Raw genomic sequence first — 18,826 nt, 5'->3', positions numbered from 1 at the left:
TCTTTTTCCTGTCTTGATGCACTAGTCAGGCTGTCTAGGATGATGCTTAATCCTAGCATTGGTAGTAAAAATCTTGTTTGCCCTTGATTCTACAGGGAATGACTGTTATTTCAGTAAGTTAAATGCTTATTAATTATTTCAAATAAATGTTGCATGTTATATTAAATAAGTGCTATTATACTCCTAGATATTTACTAACAAAATTTTTTAACAGAATTTCCAGCAATGATTATTTCCAAAATATAAAGATTTGAAACATAATTTAAACAAAACTAAAACACAGAAGGATTCATTCTTGCTTTTTCCTTTTTTAAAAAATCCAGACAATTTGTCACAAGGAAGTTTGGCATGTGATGGCAGCTGTAGGCTCGGTCACCCTCGGAATCACTGTCCCTCCTCATGGGGACAGAGCGCTGCACAGAGGACAGCAACACGTCTTCAATCGGCTTCTTAGGATTTTTCTCCAGGTCCATCATAATTGCTCCAGATTCAGACAGTTTCCATTCCACCTCATCTCTTGTCAGGTTCGTGCTGCCAAACCCCAGAGGAGCAATAAATTGCGCCTTGATGTCTCTTTCCACATAAACAAATATCGTGGGCAGATTCCCATCAGGATAATTGGTACGCAGGTTGTTGAAATGGCTTTGATAAATTTCACATCAGGAAACTTCCTGGCAAGTCTACTGAGGTGCTGATTTATCAGGGCACAGAGGGGAATTCCTTGTTTGTAAAGGTGCAAGATGACCCACAAGCCCTCAACAGCTTTGGTAACTTCTTGAACATAATCCATCCCTGAGATCTCTAAAACTTCTCCAAATTTATTCTTCAGTTTAGTTGCTTTCCACTCAGCCAGTCTCTGCCATCTGTACATTTCAATAGCACGTTCATCCTCCTCATTAAGCTCGTCTTCATGATCCTCTAGCCCTTCCAAAGTCATATCTTCATGTGTTGTCACCACTGACTGCTGGAGGATGCACTGCTCCTCTTCTGCCTCCTTTCCCGTTCTTTCAGACTTTCCTTGGGGGGCAAGATACCCTTTTTGCGTAAGACGTCATTCCACTCAGTGTCTGCGTTGGGGTCCTGCATCTTGTTTCCAGTTGCTCAAGCCAGCTGTGCCCCCAAATTGTTTATTACTTTGCTAATTACCAGCTATGGAGGCTGAATTTCATCACATCCAGATTGTAAATATTTAAATTATTTTTTCCTCATATCGTCTCCTTTGAGAGTAATTCTTAATTTTTGTATTTGGATTAATTTGGCATATTTATATTTACAAGCGTGTTTGGGCTTATCTCTGTTTTAACTAATTTCAGTGTTCATTGCAAATCTTTTTGTATCTTCATTCTTGAGCTCTTAATTCTACTTCATTTCTTAGTTGGTTAAAATACATAATGGTTTATTTTCCAAGCTCTTGTATGCATGCATAAGACTGTCTTTCTATTATCTTCACATGTAGTAACAACTTGACTGGTTGTCAATTTATGGGTCAAAACTTATCTTTCAGAACTCAGCTTTTCTTTTATTACATAGTATTTGTAGATTCTGAGTCTAGACTGATTTTTCTCTCACAGTTTTGATTATAGTTTTTCTGGCCAGAAAGATGAGAGGACTCTTTATTTTCCTTGTTAAATATTTTCCAGGACATACTTGACCAGGTTTGGTCCATGCTACCATATAATGATCTCTGTTAATCTATATAAAAGATACAGGTTTAAGATACAGGTGTTTTCTTCAACATGGGAGATTCTCTCTCTCTCTCTCTCTCTCTCTGTCCTGTTTCATTTGTTCTGGTTTTTTCCTCCAGAATATATACATTGGCTCACTCAACATCCACTTTTCTCCATAAACATCATCTTATTCTATATATTTTCTTTCTTTGTTTTATTCTTTCTGTGTTTTAAGGAAACAACTCGAGTTTGACCACCCATTATTGATTTGATTTTTGGGATTATCAACTTATGCTTCCTCCTGCCTTCCACACAGATTTTACTTCTGCTTTTGTGTGTTTGGCCTCCTGGTCATCCTTCCTAAAATGCATCTTCTCCTTCCTCCTTCCTCTGGAGTTCTCTCCCACTGCCCTTCATCCCAGCCTGTGCCCTCCTCACACATTCCTGCTAGCTTTTGCACAGGGAATGCCTTCTCATTTTTAAGTTTGAGTTTGCTTTGTTTGTTTTAATCTTTCCTCTTACTTTATTACTTAAAACACTGTGAGACAATTTCTAGCTACAGAAAAACTGACGCACAATAACGTCAGAGGCATTAGATGCTCATTAATTGTGGGCTTTAGCTTTTCTTGGTAGAGGTTCTGATGTTATTCTCCTCTAACATTTATATAAACTTAGTAGTTCTTTGAGGTTGCAGAATCTCAAAACAATGAACTGAATCAGAGAGAAAAATACGTAGAGCCAGAAAGATATGATGAAATAATAAAGCCAGAAGTACTCGGAGGCTATAATTGAGCTAAGTACATTTTTTCCTCAGTAATACATATCAGCAAATTACCATATGACTTATATCAGTGGAAATTTTCTCTCTCTTATTGTTGAAATTTTTGTTTTGAAAACCTGGAGAGCATTTAAAGTTGATGGAAACACCAGAAGCCACATTTTTAGAAAAAAATTAAATGTTAAATAAGTTAGCTCTTGGAATTAAATATTATCATTTACATCATATTAATCTAATTCCTTGATTTTATAAAATGATACGTTTTATATACATTAAGATACACATTAATCATACACTTTAATACACGTTTTATCTTAATGTGTCATTTAAACTACAATGTACCTTGCCCTTCTAAGTTATATGGGTGGGGTGGTGCGGGTGGGTAAAAATACTAAACAGGAGCAAAAGAATGCGGATTCGTCTACTTCTGCCCATTAGCAGCTGTGCAAACTTGGATGTTATTCTCTCCCCTCACTCCCCGTCATAGAATCGGTGCTAATAAAGCTTAGCTGACCTATCCTATGGTTTGGTGACAATTAAATGAAATGTCTGTGAAGGTTTTTATTAAGCTGGTAAGTTCCATGCTTATTTAAAAGATTATAATTCCACTGCGTTGCTTTCATTCCACTTTGAAAAACCTTTAGCACACATCATTATTTAAAAAGTGGCAGTTGATATAGTATAGACTTTTGAATATAGTGCAAGAGAAGTGCAACTGTTATGACAATTTAATTCAAGATTTGCAATACTTATTCTTGTTTTGGAAGACAGTGGTAAGTGTAGACAGATATTTAATGTCATGAGCCTCTAGATAAAGGAAGAAAGGTATGTATTAATTATTTCAATAATCCTAGGCATTCCTCTTTTTACTTTTACTATTCGCATATAATTATTTTTTGAAAAAATTCATTATTTTCACCAAAGCAGTCCAGTATAGAATAGTATAATATATCCCCATATATCCATATGCTTTAATAATAATTAACTCATGAACAATGTTGTTTCATTTTAACTACCTCTAGGTACTCTACTCTTGTACTAACTTGAAGCAAATCCTAGAGACCTTATCATTTAATCTGCAAATATTTCAGTATGTGTCACTAAAAGGATAAATTCTTTCCCTCCCCCAACAAAATCACAATACCACAATCACATCTGTAAGGAATCAAAAACAGTTTCTTAACAGGCCATCACACGTCCAGTCACATTTGAATTTCCAGTTGACTCATAAATGTCATAATTTTATTTTCTTTTATGGTTTATTTGCTTCAATCAAGATCTAAATGAAGCCCATGCCTGTGACTCCTTGTTATGTCTCATGCCTTTTTCAACCTAAAAGTCCTTCTTGCATTTTATTTCTGGCGGAAGCCACATTGCTGTCCTGTAGCATCTCCCCCAACCAAAGTGCTGATGGCATCCCCATGGTGGCTTCCCATGTCCCTCGGCACTTCCTCTCTCTTGGTAGTCATATCTAGGGGCCTGTTCAGATTCAGGTTCTTTTCTCCAGCAGAGAATGAGGAGTGGGAAATATTTCACAGGTGGTGCTGTGTTCTTCCATCAGGATATATAATATCGGGCGCACGCTGTCTCTCTCTTTCTCTCTCCCTCTCTCTCATAGTAGCAATTGTTGATGCTCAATGCATCTATTCATTAGTCCACGAGGAGCTGCAAAATGGTTATTTTCTATCACACCTTCTTCATTTATTAACTAGAATGCTCCTGTAAAGAAAAACTTCCTCTCATTTGCTGTTTGGTTACCAGTAGTATAGTTTGTGTAGGAGAGGTGAATAAATGGCTGTCTCTTTCCCCTTATTTACCCATTTTCGAAAACTAAGTTGGTCATCAGCATCCCCCAATAGTGACTAGTTAGATTTAAAAACATTATAAACTCAAATATGTTTTGGTCCATTGAAACTGTTGTGTGTGTGATGTTCAAATGGTCCCCGTCTTTGGGGTATTTGAGCCATTGGGAGCCTTGTCAGGCTGGTGTGTGTGTCCTAGCAGTCTTTGACAGTGTCCTGGGGGTCCAGGCTCATCTGACATTCTCTGCCTCAGTCCTAGCGTCACCCACTTCTCAAAGGCGCCCCATGGATTTTCCTTTTATTTGTTTTGTGGGAAATTTTACTTCATGACCATAATCTGGGTGCTGTTCTAGATATTTCAGTAGAGACAGAACTAGGGAAAGTTGTATATATATATTTTTACATATATAAAATTATATATACAAAAGTGTATATATACACACACATATGTATCTCAAATACATGTATCATTTTCGAATTATTAATTAACAAACAAAGGGAAAGCAATTAACAAACCAAAGTAAGGCAAAGATAACAAACCATTTTCAATTACATAATTATCTACTAAATCTTGTGGGGCTCTTGAAAAAACAAAAGCAATTACAATTCTGATGGTCCAACGCAGCAAACTTGTTGCATTGTCTTTGTAAATTTTTACAGATATTACACATATCTGTCTCTACAGGAACATCTCTAGCTTTAAAAGTCCCTGCCCTATTTCTTCCCCAGAAAAGAAGGGAATATAGACTTATGCTCTTTCTATCCATGTGTTGAAATTAAGTTGCTTTGCTGGTTTATTGTGAGAGCACAGAAAAGTATATAAAAGAAAATGAACTTCTGTTACTAAAAGGTTTTCCACGCTAATGAAAAAGATAATGAAATGAGAAAGTAATGATTGTGGCTTTATTGAAAATAATATGGCCAGGCACTTGGATGTTACACAGTTTTGCGTATGCAAATATAGTTTTACTAACCTGTGCTGCTCCTTTAAATAGTCATTTTGCATTGTTATTGATGAAGCAAAAGACTGGTGATGACCACTTATAATCCTTTCTGATGTTTCTAGAGCAATATGGCACATCCCAAGAGGGAAAAGTTCAGGTAACCAAGTTTTCATAGTTACACCACATATTGTACTAAGTCAGCTTCCAGAAGAAACATGTACTTTGATTTGAATGACCACCTGGAAGCCACTCTCAAAGAATGTTGATGATCCCCCTCTAGCCTGGAAGGACAATGCATATACCACTTCCATTCATACCACCATACCATGTATTGTTCTAAACTTTGATTTTTCCCTGACATCAGAGGACTTTGTCTTCTACCAAAATGAGGTTAACTGCAATGCTGGAAAGATTAATGCATTGTTTTCTCTTAGAGGATTAGAAGGGGGTTGGTTAGTACATGTATTATGGTCAAAATATATCTTGCTTTAGAAAATATAATCAAGATAATATCTGTTTTAGTTCAGGCTGCCATAACAAAGTATCATGGACTGGGTGGCGTCTAAACAACAGAAACCTATTTCTCATAGTTCTAAAGGAAAGAAGTTGGAGATAAAGGAGCCAGCATGCTAAGAGTTCTGATGAGGACACTCTTCCAGGCTTCAGACAGCTGCCTTCTTCCTGTGTCCTCATGTGGCAGAAATAGTGCCCTTCAAGAAGGCACTAATCTCATTCACAAGGGCCCCACCCTCATGATCTCATCACCTTCCAAAGGCCCCACCTCCTAATATCACCATCTTAGAGGTTAGAATTTCAACATATGGATTTTGGGGGTCACAAACATTCAGTCTATTGCAATAATCAAATTTATGATCAATAAAGTTATTAACAAGGTAAAGCTTATAATTATGCCTTTGATGAAATTATGTCTCTTACAGAAAATTGACAACTTAAGATTGTGCTTATTATTGCATTTTGTTTCCTTGATTTTATTTCTCTTAGTAAAAAGTATAACATTCAAACACAATTATATACACACAATTTTTTCTCTAATTTATTCACTGGGATTCAAGATAATAAAGAACACACACTTAGCTGTTAAAAAGCTGCAGTTGGCTGGGGATGGTGGCTCAAGCCCTTTGGGAGGCCAAGGCAGGTGAATCACTTGAGGTCAGGAGTTCGAGACCAGCCTGGCCAACGTGGTGAAACCCTGTCTTTACTAAAAATATAAAAAATAGCCAGGCGTGGTGGTGTACACCTGTAATCCCAGCTACTTGGAAGGCTGAGTGAGGAGAATTGCTTAAACCCAGGAGGTGGAGGATGCAATGAGCCAAGATTGTGCCACTGCAACCCAGCCTGGGTGACAGAGCAAGACTCCATGTCAAAAAAAAAAAAAAAAAAAAAAAGGCGGTTCCTGAAAATCTCCTTTTTTCACTTTAATGATTTTTCTTCTTGAAAGTCTGTGTGTCCCTGTGAGAGTCACTGGTTTTAGGTAAATTAATGGTCAACTAAATATTTGCAACAAAAACATGCCTTTTATTTCAGCTGAGAAATGGGAGGCGTGGCCTACAGTGTCAGCCAGGGGGCCCTGGGGCAAGTTGCTTCACTTCTCCCTCAGGTCCAGGATTCAAATCTGCAAAAGATAGGCTGAGCCAGGTGGCCACGAGATCCCATGGGTCTGTGTGCTCCAGGGCCTACGTGTTTCCAAAATATGATCCTTTGTTTTTAAAAAAAAGCCAGGTGTGGTGGCTTGTGCCTGTAGTCCCAGCGACTTAGGAGGCTGAGGTGGGATAACTGCTTGAGCTCAGAAGTTTGAGTCCAGCCTGGGTAACACAGTGAGACTCCATCTCAAAAAATAAAATAAAATAAATAAAAAGAGGCTACCTGGTTACCTAACTATGGGAGTGCCTCCCATTACATCTCCCATTTTGGAAATTCTCCATGCATGCTCGCATCTTAAGGCTCTGAGAAGCACTGCCTAAAAGAAACATAGTTAACCTTATTTAATCCAGAGTTTCCCAAACTTGTTAGATTCCGGACTCTTTTGTCCAGGTAATATCGTTGAACATCCCACAAAAAGTGTTCTGCCGCAGTATGCGTTGGGGACGCTGCCTTATAGCACTGGATACACAGTAGGTACCCAGCGAAAACGGATTTATGGGCTTTGGTCTCATGCCCAAGTAGAGCACTAGAACGCTAGGGCTCCTCTGCTACAAAATCTACCAATGCACCTGTTTTCCGGTTAGGCCCCCGAGTCTAAAGAGGGGTAGGAGATATTACTACCCACCAAGGCTAAGGATGGGGCGAGGGGAAGCCACAGTGGATCCACACTCCAGGAAACAGAGTGCCCGTGGGAGAGTGAGATCGTAGGCTGCGGCAAGGTGGGGGTGCTCAGCATGACAGCGAGAGGCCAGCACTCGGGGCCCACCATGGGGTCATCTCCCCCCATCCCCACATAGCCCCCTGCAGAAATCTGTAGGGTTCACACACAGGTAAGTTTTATAGTCACATGTTGTTGAAATTTAGGCCAAGGAAGGCATCAGTCCTGCAGATGAGAAAAGAGATTCCACTTGGACCTTGCTTTCCTGGAAATGAGGATGAGAACCACCCCATGGGATGGATTTAGAGAACACAGAACAAGAAGGAGCATAACCAGTCCTGTGGTTCAAGCCTGCGTTTTGCAAATGGAGCCCCTGAAGCCGCGTGGTTAAGTGGTTAAGCAGCTCTCTTGGTCAGTGAAGGCCAAGTCTGAAATGGGGGCTTGGGCTTCTGACTCCACGTCAGGGCGTTTCCACGGCCGGCTCCACACAGGGCTGAGGGCAGCTGAGCTCGGGAGGCTGCGTGTCCGGGGAAAGGGAGACAGGCAGCGATCCACAGGTGGTCCAGTGTTGCTTCTTCAACTTCTTTTTCTTCTTCATATTTCTACTCATACTTTATTCTTTGAAGGCATTCTTTAGTGAACTGATATTTTTTACTACCCAGAAGAAGTGGAAAATTTTAATTTTTCTATTGTTCCCCACCCAGGCTTAAGTCCAAGAGTATTAATTTAAATCACTGGCTTCTACAGGTAATGTAGAAGGATAATTCCTTACAGATATTTACAGGAAAACATCCGCTTACTCAATGAATATGTGCCAGGCACTGTTCTAGCCTCTGGTATTCATTATGAACAAAACAACAAAATCTCTAACCTTTGTGAAATGAATGTCCTAGTACAAAATTATGGCTGTAAACAATACGTATAATAAAGAAGTAAATCATGTTGTATGTTAGAACAGGGCTCTCCACACCTTAGTGTACCTGAAGACCAACTGGGAACCTTGGTAAAATGCAGATCCCGGCTCAGCAGGTCTGCGGTGACCGAGGCTGTGCAGCTCTGACCAGCTGCTGGCAATGCTGTCTTGCCTGTCCGTGGTTCTCGCCCCACACTTCCAATAACAAAAAGTTGGAAGTTGTCTGTAATAGGTAAGGGAGATTGGAAGGGAGAAGAAGAGTAGTCTCCCTCTAAATAGCATTGACCCGTGGAGGCCTGGTTGAGAAAGAACATTTGAGCAAAGATTTGGGGCAGATGAGCTACAAGGGTATCCCGGAATAGGGTCCAGGGCTTCCGGGCTGAAGGCACCGCTGGAGCACGGACTTGAGGGAAGGGCATACCTGATGCATCGGAGAAATTGCCAGGAGGCCAGTGTGGTGGCAGTGGTGTGAGCGACGGGGGAGCAGGGGGTGAGAGGAGAGCAGTAAGGCACGGTACCAGGAAACCACACAGGGTGGGGATTTGCAGCCCACAGCCAAAGCTTTGGTTTTACTCTGAAGGAAGTGGGAAGGCTTGAACAATGTGGACCATCCACACAAAGATGTGTACGTGGTTGTTCGTAGCAGCATCATCCATGAGAGCCAAGACCTTGAAACGATCTGATTATTAGCTAGTGCACAGATAACAAAATGTGACCTGACCACACACTGGAATACTATTCAGCAACAAATAAGAAACAACTGAGCTGGGCGCATTGGCTCACGCCTGTAATCCCAGAATTTTGGGAGGCCAAGGTGGGTGGATCACCTGAGGTCAGGAGTTTGAGATCAGCCTGGCCAACATGGGGAAAGCCTGTCTCTACTAAAAATACAAAAAATTAGCCAGGCGTGGTGCCACATGCCTGTAATCCCAACTACTCAGGAGGCTGAGGCAGGAGAATCTCTTGAACCTGGGAGGTGGAGATTGCAGTGAGCCAAGATCATGCCATTGCACTCCAGCCTGGGCAACAAGAGTGAAACTCCATCTCAAAAAATAAAAATACATAAATAAATAAAGAAGCAAACTGCTAATCCGTACTACCACATGGATGGATCTCAAAAATGTTATGCCATGTGGAAGGAGCCAGATGCAAAAAAACTACAGAGTGCATGAGTCCATCTCTCTGAAATGTCCAGAAAAGGCATATTTAGAGAGACAGAAAGTAGATTGCCGGCTGCCTAGAGCTTGGAGGCATTAGTAGTAACAGGGATTAATTGCAAAGTGGAACCCGGGAACATTTTGGGGTAGTGGATATGTTTTAAAACTCGATTGTGGTGATGGTTGCATAACTCCATAAATTTACTAAAAATAACAAAATTATACCACATACAAGGAGAGAATTTTATGACATATAAGTTGTATCTTAATAAAGCTGTTTTTAAAATAAGTTTTAAAAATGATGTGGGCTGAGGAATAACATGCCCAACTTCTACCTTATCAATCCCCCTTTGACTGGTTGTTAGAAACAGACTGCTTTGGGCAAGGGTGGAAGAAAGTCTAGTTAGAAGGGCAACTTCTGCATGGCTGGGATTGCCTTTCTTTTGCCATTATTTTTGCATAATAATTTATGTAGGTATAGAATTGTGGGTTGAGCTTTACTTTCTCTTGAGTGCTTTAAATATTTTTTTCACTAACTTCTAGCATCTGTTGTTTCCAATGAGAAAAACTGGATGAGATAGTTTGAAATGTATTTGCCAGAAGAAAATTACTACTGTCTACTGGCTTGGTGTTTCCAATTAACAAGTAGATATTAATGCAACTCAGCAAATTGCTGTATGTCAGGAGGTATCCTTCTTTATTGTACATAAGGATCATTAACGTAGATATTTTAACATTTTGTATGAAACTTTAAACTTTTCTGACCGTTTTTAATTATATGTTTTTTATTCTTCTTTCATCTTAAGTCCTTTGAGATAGATAGCATTTGTTTCATCCTTCTCTGTTGAACCATGAGGAAATTAACTGACTCATCTGAGATTGTTTATCCAGTTAGTGGAACAGACAACACAAATGACCAGGTCTTGTAGCTCCTATCTGTACCCTCTTTCCCGAAGACTCCGGTTATCCAAGATCAGGCCTTGTCCTACATGCTTCAGTGCTCTAGCTCTGATGCTGACACCAACAAAAAGTGTTGTGTAAGACCATGAGCCCTCCACTTCATGCCATGAGCTGTGATTATGATTTCATCACAAAATATTTGACCTCCCCACTCATCATCTTGGATTAAGTCACTTCATGTTTTGCAATTCTCTTTTGTCATCTAAGACATAACAATATGAGTAACCTATCTATTCTATGAACTCCAGGGTTGTTGTAAGTGCGAAGGAGTTGGTAGTCATCTGATGAGCATGTGTAGACTATTGCTTCACGTTCCCTCACCCCCACACATAGGTAAGCGCAGTTTCTGAGGGTAAATCTCACACTTGCTCCTGAAATTTTTGCTGTGTACCGCTGCCCCCAAAGCTGCACTGCCATGTGCAACAGACCCTACCAGTGCCCTGCTGGGCACCACTAAGGCACCTCTTCCAGGGCCTGCTAATGCACTGGGGGCCCTGGGGTTTTACCAACTGGTCCACTTGGCCCTATTATTTCTCTTCATTCTTTGTGAGCCATGTGGATCCTCACTGGTGGCTGCTGCTAATATTTTAGACCCACCATTTGTGTCCTACAGCTTCGAAACTGCAGGGAAGTCTCTGGGGGAGTGGGGGCAACTGGCTCTCCCCCACCGCCATTAATCATATCTTGCTGGAAGGGGCTGCAAACAGTGCCTAGGGAAACCTCTATTTCCACTGATCACCCTCCTTTCCCCTCAAAAATGCATCCTCCTTATTTTGCTGATGATGAAAACCAGGCTTCAGGTTGTTGAAGAGATTTGCCTTAGATTTCCTCTCGAGAAGACAGTAGAGATGGGAGATAAATCCAGCCGGAAACCTGTTCAACTGAACAGCACTGCCTCTTTGCATGTTTGTGCATGTATGTGAATACATCCGTAGATTGATTTAAAATGTGTGTAAAAGCTAAGGCATATTACCTGTAGCGGTTGATATTCTTTTAACACATTATAACACAAGGCAGCCAGAATTATTTTAATGCCATTTAATTCAAAACAAAATTGTCTAATAGGTGATTCAGTTTTATTATTGCTGATTAGCAATAATTTGCAAAAGCTGTTTGAACAAAAGTCATGGAAAATAAAATGAAAATTTAATTAGCACCAGTGTCAAGGGTAAAAAAGCAATTAATATTGAACACTGTACGAAGAATACTGTTCTTTTGTTTTTAATTATTCATCAATACCACATTGAACAGATTTTGATGATTTTTTCTTTCTGAGAAAATAAAGGGCTTTTAAAATTATACTTAATATTAGCTGTACTTACTATAAATGGTGAAAACCAAAAGCCTTATTTTTTTGTTTTTTGTTTTGTTTTGTTTTTTGAGATGGAGTCTCGCTCTGTCGCCCAGGCTGGAGTGCAGTGGCACGATCTCGGCTCACTGAAAGCTCTGCCTCCCGGGTTCACGCCATTCTCCTGCCTCAGCCTCCCGAGTAGCTGGGACTACAGGCGCCCGCCACCTCGCCCGGCTAGTTTTTCGTATTTTTGGTAGAGACGGAGTTTCACCATGTTCGCCAGGATGGTCTCGATCTCCTGACCTCATGATCCACCTGCCTTGGCCTCCCAAAGTGCTGGGATTACAGGCTTGAGCCACCACGCTCGGCCGCCTTATTTTTATTGTCAGGAAATCTAATTGTACTACTAAGAGGTCATGTAGCAATTTAAAATTTTTTAAATATTTGGCAACTGAAGTCACCTGAAACCTTAAATAAAATAACCATATGCCTTTCAGAGCTCTTTGACTTTGGAGTTTAACAAAGGGATAATCAAAGCAAACAGTTGATTTTCCAGAGCAGTGAAGGACAATTGTGTTGGAACATGGGCTTTTCAAGCTCAGGTGTTTTCTTGCATGGTGTTATTAGCAGATTTTAAAGAGAAGGTGCAGCCTAGAGATTAAAGAACAGGCTCAAGAGACCTGATGCTTCCTTTCTCACATGTGGAGCCTTTGTTGCACTCACTGAACAGGTTTCTCAATGTGCAGCCCACAGACCATTGACACTAGAACTTTGTAGGTGGCTGAGAATTCAGATTCTTGACCCACAGAGCCACTGAAGGGCCAGGGAATACGCATTTTAAAAGCCACTTACGGTGCTTCTCATCCATTCTGGAGTGTAAGAACCCCAGTCATAGAGGCATACTTGCTCAAAATGTCACAGGAAACCCATAGTGAGATGTAGCAACAGCTAGAGGAGGCAGAGTCATGGTTTTAGGCAGACATTGCAGAACACCTGATGCATATTCTGGATTGATCCAATGCTCAGTCTTGGGTGTGGATACAGTTCAGCAATCTGCAATATTGGGTCATTGCTTTTAAAGAATTCTCTACAGTGCAATTTCTCCATCTGGAAACAAAAGCCATACACATAAGTATCACAATTCAGGCCCTGAGGCCCTCAGATAAAACACACCGTGCAGTCACTGAGGATTGTGCTGTCATCACACCTGCTAAACCTAGAGAAAACCTCCAAGAGACTCGCTCACTCACCAGATGACCCAGTCAACAAATTTGGGTGGATAGATCCTGTGGAGATTCAGGAAGATTTCACAGTAAGCAACTTTTCTTCTCCTCTTTTTTCCCCCTTATACTAACTGAAAAACTACTTAATTAAATCCAACTTAGTATCCACTACGAGCTTAGCACTTAATTCGAATGCTCCATTTATCTTACTCAGGAAGCAATAGCCAATAATAATAATAATGACAGCTCACATTGCTTGCATACTGGACATTGTGTGAAGTATTTTACTTACATTGTCTGTGTCATCTTCACAGGCCCATGGGGAAGGTGTCGTAATTAACCACATTTTGCAGGTAAGGAAACGGAGGCTTGAGAAGTTACATATCATGGTCATAGATTTTTGTAAGACACAGAACCAAGGCTGGACCCCACGCCTGTCTGACATCACAGCTGACCCTCATTGTACTGCCTTTGACACAACTAAGAATGAGGTGGCTTGCCAGGTGCTGTGGGATTCCATTTGTAAAAAATATGTTTTCATCCAACCCATGTTTACAGAGAATCTACTCTGTGCATGTGGGGCAAAGCCCAATAAATGGTTATTGAACCGAATGGGACTGAATTACAGTTCAAAAATCCAGAAATCTGTCCAACGTGAAGCCCTGTCCTTCAGGCACAGCCCCGGCCACAAGCCAGGATAGAAAGAGGAAATATAACTGTGCTTAAGTGACTCTCCTCCAAGGCTGAAATATGCCACAGAAATGACAAACCGTTAAGCTATGAAGGTCTGGTAGAGTAAGAAGGTACGTGTGACCCTCAAACTATGCTTGACACTATGACAAATCCAAGATGCTCTGTTGGAAACACTGGCATGAACTACTTCAATGTCTAACCGTAGAGGATGATTAGATGCCTTGCTGTTACGAGTCCATAACTGTATATTCGCCAACTATGAAGAATAATGCTACATCGGAAAAGAAGGTCTATTGGTGTGGAAAGATGTATATCCTGTGAAAGTGAGAAACCAAAAAAAAGACAAAGTGAAAAATCAGGTGACAATAGAGGATGTACACAATGTATACATTATCTTAATTTTGGAAAATCACAGATAGAGATAAAGGCACATATGACATGCATATATGTATATATGTGCATAAAAGACAATGAGGTTCATGTGTGTTTGCAGGCATATGAGAGGCACATATTATGTGCATATGGTTGTGTGACTATGAAAGGCACATGTGGTATGCATATGTGTTTGTGTGTATATGCAAAACACATATAATGTATGCATATGCTTGTATCATAAGAGATACATCTGCATACATATATGTTTGTATGCAAGTGGAAGACGATGTATATATATTTTTACATAGGACACATATGATGTATGTATATGTTTGTATGCTCATGAAGACAAATTATTTACTCATACATTTGTGTGGCATATGGAACGCACATACAATGTGCAGGTATGTTTATATGCATATATCATTTCTGGGTGATTGGAATTGTAGCTGTTTGATATGGTTCATTTGCTTGTCTATATTTTCTGATGTTAGTGTAATGTGCATGCAATTTCTTTTGTACCCAGAAGTAAACATATACAAAACTTCATTTGCAGAAGCACCCCAAATTTAATGGCTCAATATCTTCCATGGTTGGGGACATGCATTTGGTTTTAAAAGAGAGAGAATTAGGCATGCCATTACAGTGCAATGGCCAAAATATTGAAGAGCAGGGACATAGGAATTTTTTTTTAATTGGATCCTCTTCTGAAAAAAAAAATTGTTTTATTGTGAATAAATGGATGTATTTGTTTAGGGGATGTTGGGTTTAAAAGTTTAGGAGAACTTTAAGTATGGCATTAGAAAGAGAGTTTTTGGCTACCCAAACCCTTCATCAGTTTTCACAGAAGCCTTTTATAAGGGTCTGATGTGACAAGGAAGTTCCCATCCTCAAGGTGGGGAGAGGGCACTTGTAGATGGAATATTATTGTCTGGATGACATAAAGTTTCTGTTTTAATTCAGCTCTTCAGTATTCCACGTGTCTGTTTAATTTTAGCTCTTCTCTTTGTCAGGATTCTATGTCTGTCTCTCACAGAAAGTTGCCTAACTTTAATAAAACTTGCTTTATTGCCAAATGATACCCATGTGCGTCTTAAAGTCAACTGAGGTGAATCTTGAAACAATTGGCTGGCTGATCCCAACCTTCAAAGGCATCTACCTTCTATCATTTTTAGCAGAGTTCAGTGCCGCTTGGTACAGGCAGGGGCTATAAATATGAGTAATTTCACTGAGTGAGATTTACATTTTCCAGGAAAGATGACTACACATAATTAGAAAAAAAAAAGAGAAGGAGAATGCCTGATGGAGAGCAGTGGTAAGACTGCCTGGTCCCTTTTCATTTTCTTGTGCTCTTTGATGGGACGTCCTGGTGGACACATTTCTCCTATTGTGGCTATACGCCAGTGTCCCATGTCCCGTATTTGCTGAAGACAGATGATGCAATAATGGCTCAGGGACTCAGGAGCTTCCTGAATGTAACCATACCCAAAACAGTATCTGTGATGTAGAATTTATAGGTCTTAGACAGAGAAACAGCTACACAGTAAAATTGAACCTCTGGAACAGCAAGATGTTTAATAGCAAGATTGTGCTGTATTTTCTTATATTTTCTGGTTGCCAGACAAATGGGAGAATCCCAAAAGAACCTCTGGAACAGTAAGGTGTTTAATAGCAAGATTGTGCTGTATTTTCTTATATTTTCTGGTTGCCAGACAAATGGGAGAATCCCAAAAATAGGGCACCCTAACATCACCTATACCTTGAAGCTGAGCATTGGAGAGATTTGCTTTCTTGATAAAAGGAACATATCCCCGAATGTAACAATGATCTCCTACAGCAACCACTTTCTCCGAAATTGTCCTTACCTCCAGGAGCCAGGAATGGAGAAACAAAAGCTCCTGGGGGCAGAGCATCAGTGGCAGATCAACCACTTATCTTGTCTTCTTCTGAGGCAGAGGCTACCCTGGAGCAGATACACAGCATAATTGAACCTCCGGTTCAACTGAACTGACAGCTGTAGGGCTTGAGCTTTCTATTGAGCTGAGTATTGCCTGGGCAGGAAGGTAAGGTAAAGAGCATGGGATGGAGCCAGCTACAGTTTCCAGGGCCCAAACAGGGAGAGCTTTCATTCCCCACTGAGACTTGAGGGAAAAAAAGACAGACGTCAAGTCAAGTCAACATAAATCATGAACTTAGTACCCAAAGGCTAATGGGATGGGATATTAATGGTTTCTATGAAGATCAAATAAAGGCGGTCCATTTACAGCTCTTGGTAATTCTACAAAAAGCTACAATTTCTTGAGTGTTTAACTCTGTGTGAGGCACTGTGCTAAACACATTAAACATATACCCCTGTGGGAAAGTTATTATCCTCATTTTGAGATGAGTAAACTGGGGCTCAGAGAAGCCACCTAAGTTGCCCTGGGTCACCCAACTGGCAAATTGTAAAGCTGGGATTCACCTCTGTCTGTCTGACTTAAAAGTTCATGTTTGTAAACATGCTGTTGTAACAAGACTTGAACATTTTACTATTGATACATAATATTTGTACATATTTTACAGGCACATGACATTTCGATACATAGAATGGATAAGGATCAATTTGGGGTATTTATAATTTCTACATATTGGGAATATTTCGATTCCTCTTTTCTAGCTATTTTGGAATATACAATATATTGTTGTTAACTATAGTCACCCTACTCTACCATCGAACGTTAGATCTTATTCCTGTAATCTAACTATATGTTTGTACCCATTAACCAATGTCTCTTCATTCCCCCTTCATTCCTACCAATACAATGCTTTTTTTGGTTACTTTAGCCTTGCAATATATTTTAAACTTGAGAGTGTGATGTTTCCAGCTTTGTTCTTGTTGCTCAGGATTTTGTATGGCTATTTAGACTGTTTTGGGTTCCATACAAATGTTAGGATTTTTTTCTATTTCTATAAAAAATGACATTGGTATTTTGATGGGGATTGAATTAAATCTGTAGATTGCTTTGGGTATATGGTAATTTTAACAATATTAATTCTTTCAACCCATGAACACGGGATGCTTTCCATTTGTTAGTTTCTTCTTCAATTTTTTTTCTTCAGTGTTTTGTAGTCTTTCACCTCCTTTGTTGAATTTATTCTTAGGTATTTGTGCGTGTGTGTGGTGATTGCAAATGGGAATGCTTTCTTGATTTCTTTCTCAGATTGTTCATTATTGGTATATAGAAATGCTACTGATTTTTGTATGTTGATTTTGTATCCTGCAACTTCTCTGAATTTATTAATCATACCTAAGGGTTTGTTGTTGTTGTTGTTGTTGTTGTTGTTGTTTTCCTTTTTTGGGCAGAGCCTTTAGGTTTTTCTAGACATAAAATCATGTCATCTGCAAGGAGGAACAATTTGACTTCCTCTTTTCCAATTTGGATGCCTTTTATTTCTTTCTCTTGCCTGATTGCTTTGCCTAGAACTTCCAGTACTATGTTGAACAAGAGTAGTGAAAGTGGGCATTTTTGTCTTGTTCCAGTTCTTGGAGGAAAGGCGTTCAAATTTTCCCCACTCAGTATGATGTTAATTGTAAGTTTGTCATATATACCTTTTACTATTTTGAGGTATGTTCCTTCGATGTCTAGTTTGTTGAGAGTTTTGATCATGAAGGGATGTTGAATTTTATCAAATGCTTTTTCTGCATCTATTGAAATGATCATATGGTTTTTGTCCTTTATTCTGTTGATATGATATATTACATTTATTGATTTACATATATTAAACCATCTTTGCATCCCTGAGATAGACCATCTTTTCATCCCTTGGTATTTTAATAGGGATTGCATTAAATCTGTAGATTGCTTTGTATAGTATGGTCACTGGATCATGGTGTATTATCTTTTTGATATGCTGTTGGATTTGGTTTGCTAGTATGTTTTTGAAGGATTTTTGTATCTATGTTCATCAAGGATATTGGTCTGTAGTTTGTTTTTGGTTGCATTCTTGTCTGGTTTTGGTATCAGGGCAATGCTGGCCTTTCAGAATGAGTTAAGAAGAATTCCCTCCTCTTTAACTTTTTGAGATAGTTTGAGGAGAATTTGTATTATTTGTTCTTCGTAAGTTTGCTAGAATTTGGCAGGGAACCATCTGGTCATGGACTTTTCTTAGGAGACCTTCTATTACTGATTCAATCTCATTCCTCATTATTGATCTATTCGAGTTCTCTATTTTTTCCTGATTCAATCTTGGTAGGTTGTGTGTGTCTAGGAATTTATTCATTTCTTCTAGGTTTTCCAGTTTATTAGCATACAGTTATAATAGTCCCTGATGATCTTTTGTATTTCTGTGTTATCAGTTGTAATTTTTTTTGTTTGTTTTGTTTCTGATTTTGTTTATTTGGGTCTTTATTTTTTCTTTGTTAGTCTAGCTAGTATAACTTTTTGTTTCATTGATCCCTTATGTTTCTAAGCCTATTTTGTTTAGTTCTGCTCTGATCTTTATTATTTCTTTCCTTCTACTAATTTTGGGTATGATTTGTTCTTGCTTTTCTAATTCATTGAGGGGCATTATTAGATTGTTTATTTGAAATCTTTTTACTTTTTTGATGCAGATGTTTATTGCTATAAAATTCCCTCGTAGCACTGCTTTTTCTGTAATCCAGAGGTTTGGGTATGTTGTGTGTGTGTGTGTGTGTGTGTGTGTGTGTGTGTGTGTGTGTGTGT

At 39.4% G+C, this 18,826-nt stretch overlaps 1 pseudogene; it reads right to left on the bottom strand.

The window, feature by feature from the left end:
• Positions 1-272: 272 nt before the first annotated feature.
• Positions 273-1,086, bottom strand: LOC111548599 (annotated as a pseudogene).
• Between the last annotated feature and the right edge of the window lie 17,740 nt (positions 1,087-18,826).

This window comes from Piliocolobus tephrosceles, chromosome 5, assembly GCF_002776525.5.
Source record: "Piliocolobus tephrosceles isolate RC106 chromosome 5, ASM277652v3, whole genome shotgun sequence".
NCBI lineage: Eukaryota > Metazoa > Chordata > Mammalia > Primates > Cercopithecidae > Piliocolobus > Piliocolobus tephrosceles.
Note: the sequence above shows the minus strand (reverse complement) of the source record. Positions and strands in the feature narration are given on the sequence as shown.